Consider the following 4,699-nt stretch of genomic DNA (forward strand, 5'->3'; position numbering starts at 1 on the left):
TGGAATCATTCCTGTATTCTGTAAAAGTCCAGTAAGCATTATCGAGAGAAAATGACTGGACACTGATTTGTTAGATATATTGAATAAGATAATACCATTATTTTTCTCAGTAACTGCTTTTTATTTTGCTATAAATTTTCTAATATTTTAATAAAAATTTTAAAAATGAACTCCTACATTTTTCTTATTTTCTTTAAACACTTTTATTTTAGAATATTAAGTTCATGTACAATCTTTTCCAAGGCTATAAAAATTCATACATACTTTATTTTTACTGCATCTATTAAATGTGAACATCACTGCTTTTGAATATGCTATTTGATCAATTTTTCAGGAAATATCACTTACTAAATATGTTACTGTAATGTCACCATAAACAATTTTCCTTAATTCATTTCTTCTTAAACCAATTGTGCTATGCTGAAGGGCATCCATTCTAAGTTTTCCACATACTGAGGATGCAGTCAGCTGACTTTGATGCAGTATCTTTGTTGAATTTCTAATCGTCTCTACTCTTTGACCCAATATATTAAAGTACAATCTAGGATCCCACAGAATAAATTTTTTTAACTTGAATTTTCTGAATGAGTCTAGTACACCTCAAATTCCCTCTGATAGAAAAAAGGTGTGTATTTACTTTGTGAAGTCCCCTCTGACCTGTTCAATGAGATAATCCAATACCCTTGATCCTCTTGTTTGCATAGAATAAAAACACATTAAATTCAAGAATAAAATGTCCACATAGTTTAATCATTTGAATGAGACCATGTAAAAAATGAACTTCTCAAATACTTCTCAAATATTTTATAGGAAGTCATGAATTGTTATGGAAAGAAATTACCTTACATTTTGAGTGTTTTTCATCACAAATCATCACCCTTAGGATATGAAATTACAATAACATTGATTAAGGGAAAACTATAGTTTATATCTCTATAATTCCAACTATGGAATAGCATAGACATATGTAACATTGTCTATTTTATATCTACATATTAACAGAGGCAGTGGAAAGTACTCTATCATTTCATTAAAATGTCAAGGAGTCAATGGGGGAGTCAGTTATCCCTCCCACCCAATCAGGGGACCTTTGCTGCATGTGGGGGAGGGTCTAAGGATATATAAGTAGAGAACACCATTTTGTGTGGCTGTCAGGAATTCACAAGATGTACATTTGAGTGTGGACTTCCCAGTGCAACCATAAATGGGGGGGGCACTCGCTCTTCTCTAAATAAACCCCTACCCTATTCCCTGTAATAAGTCCAATAAATTTATTAAGATTGAAAATAAAATAAAATAACAGAGCTAATGGAAACCTTCATTATTCCACCACAGTTGACCCCACTTTGTCAAATTCTTTGGTCTTTGATTTCTTATTTCTATTTTTTTGACCCTTAAATTTCATTGTATATATATATTTTATGTAACCTGTTTCAAGTTATTTCTGGAAAAATGTGTTAAAATTGCCTTTCTTTAAATAATAAAAAGGTAATAAAAATTGGGTTTGAAAAAGAAAGATAAGAAATTCAGAGGATTTCATCAACTGAATAAAGAAACATCACATCAAATACTCCATTCAACTGGAAAGTAAAGACTGCATTCAGATACTTCTAACATATTCCTGTACTATGAAATTCAAGGACATGAATGTTAAGTGTTTCATGTTCCAGCTTCATCTAAGGACTCATCCATGTGGATTCCAGAAATGCTGGATGGGACTTATCTTCAACTGACAACCAAATACTCCCAGTGACTGAACATTTTTCTCATCTTCTGTACCTTAAACTCTTTTATACTTAGCTATTAATGGTTTCTATTAGCTAATACTTCATTTAGTATATTCCTAAATGATAAAATAATGCTAATTTTGTTTTTTTAAGCTATAAAGGCTTATCCAGAACCCCTACCTTACTCAACTAGTTTTCATGTTTAAAAGATTGTTCTAGTTTATTTCTTCATTGCTGTGACAAAACAGTCTGACCAACTTGGGAGAGGAAAGGGTTGATTGATCTTACATCTCCCAGATCACAATTCATCAGGGAACTCAAGGCAGGAACTCAGGGAAGAAATCTGGAGGCAGGGTCTGAAGCAAAGGCCATGGAGGAATGCTGCTTACTGGCTTGCACCTCTGGCCCATGCTCAACATAGGACCAACTGCCAGGGGTGGCACCATCCACAGTAGGTTTGGCCCTCCCACATCACTCAATAATCAAGAAGATGCCCCACAGACATGGCCATAGGACATTTCAGTGGAGGCAAGTCACCAATTGAGGCTCCTTCTATACAGGTATCAAGTTGACACTAAAGCTCTCCAGTACAAAGACCCAAATGTTTTCATTCTTTGTAAAAATACATATGCATTTTCCTAATTATTCTGTATAATTTGGATAAAAAGTCGTTTTCAAAATCAAATTTGTATACATGTACATATATCATATTTGTATATTATGTATGCAAAGTATATATATTTTAACTGAATCCAACCAATTAGGCTAAAAAGACCTTTAAATGTACTCTGGTGTTTAACAAGTAACAACCTTATTTTCTCTAGATAGAAATATCCAAAGTTTTGGGTTAATACTTCTAATCCAAATTATACAAGGAATTACTCTAATAATGACAACATTCATAAAATTTTATGACTTAAGTACTGATGTTCCTTGATTAAATGAAAATCAAGGTTGTCGTATATAGTACAATTACGAGGATAAAATTAATTAAGCAATGTCTATATTTTACTAAAGAAATGGGCAAAATTACCATGACTCCTAGAGTCCCATTTTCATTTCTAATCAATAAAATAAAAAGACTAGTTGGTTAAGCCTTCAAGGTCTATAAAATTCTGATTTCTTAATAGGGTTGATCTCCTGTTTCTATTAATGGTATTCATATTTGTTAGGTAAATGTAGACATTCTTGTTATAAAAATGTTTCAAGAATACTGTACTGTTGTATAATTTATCCTGATATGTTTCATTTATTTTTTCAAACTAATTGGTATTATGGCAGTGTAATAATACAGATGAATCCATTACCCACAAATAAAAATTGCTAGAGTTAGAGCTAGCCACTCCATGAGGTTATAGCTATAAGTCTAACTAATCCAAAGAAAGGCAAAACATTAGAAAACAATAGATTTCTTTAAATATTCCAAATAAATACAATAATCCATAGAGTACAGATAACTGTAAATACAGGAGTAAATATAGCCAATCTCATTTTTATTTTAGTGTTTGTTGCCTTAATCTGTTATATTCCATTAGGCCAAGCAGTGCTCTTGATTATTTTAAGTATAATTATCCTATTATATGTTATGTCAGATGCAGAAGACAAAAGAAAAAAAGTAATATCCTGATCATGATGGCTAATATTCTTGACATGATCCATGAGTTTCTTTCTTATTGGCTCTACCAGACAGCTATTCTTCTCCTGAAGACTGCTATGTGACATACAACTGAGCCTCTTCTACATCAGATTCTAGGAATGAGCCTTCTTAGCAACGACCTAGGAATAAATAAGATATGACCTCTGCATGCACAAAATGTTGTGTCAACAGGGAGAACTTTGAAAGTTCCTAGAAAGAAATCATGCATACTGAATTGAATTTCAAGGAAGGCTGATCAACTAATAAACACTTCAGTGACTGTGGAGAGTTTGGAATGTTGCAGATCCAGAGCCTATTCACAAATTGTCTGGGGACATCTTTAACCCCACAAAAAGCCACATCTTCTTTACCTCTGTTTCTGAATTAACATTCTTGTGAACAATAAAATATATTAATTTAGCAGACCACCAGATCCTGCCAATAAAAAAGCTAAGAATGTCATCAGATAGCATCTGAGACCTATAGAAGAATCCCTTCCCTGCTTTGCTATGACCTGCCTACTGAATCTATCCACCTCTGTATTTGAAAAGTGTCTTGATTTATGACTTTTCTTTGTTCAGTGATATAGAAATGTACTGTAACTGTTACCACTCTGGAACTTGGACTTTGGGGAAACCTAAATCTGTATTCCAGGGCCATGGCCACTCATATTTGGCTCCAGAATAAACTATCTCTTACGCCACTTAAAAATATTCAATTGACTACTATCCTCAGGCATCTTGGGGTAAGTCTATAGCGCAGCTCTCCGCGCCGGGACTCCCTAAGCCTCATTCACCCTTCCACCCAACCCAACACCCCCCTGCCCCCCCGCCCGCCATTCTATACTCTAGCTTGGACCCTGTGCCATTCCTAGTCTTGGGGCCCCAGACACCTGGGGAACCAATACTGTTTCCTGATCCTTCTCACCCAGAGCAACTCAGGCCCTTTCTTGGGCTCCAGGAGCACCGCTTCTGGTCCTGGCCCTGCCCTCATCTCCCTCTACTTCCCCGATCCTCCAACCCCCGCCAGCCTCTTTCTGGGGCTGACAGCCTCTTTCTAGGGCTCCGAGGCTTACCTTTACTCTCCCTGATCCTTTGCATCCAGTACAACCCAGCTACTCAATCCACTCCCTGGGAAATCTTGGGGCTTCTTCCCTCCCCATCTGCCTTTGCTTCCCTGCGTGGCGCAGCCACGGCAAGGGTCTCAGGTCAGTGCCACCCAAGTTCCTGAGGCCAAAAGCATTCTTAGAAGATTCCAGACCTAAGGAGAAAGTCTGAAAACTTCTGATCCACATTGGAGTTGGGCCACCGCGGAACTCCTGAAGACAAAATCAATC

Source organism: Nannospalax galili, unplaced genomic scaffold, assembly GCF_000622305.1.
Source record: "Nannospalax galili isolate Female #2095 unplaced genomic scaffold, S.galili_v1.0 scaffold633, whole genome shotgun sequence".
Lineage (NCBI taxonomy): Eukaryota > Metazoa > Chordata > Mammalia > Rodentia > Spalacidae > Nannospalax > Nannospalax galili.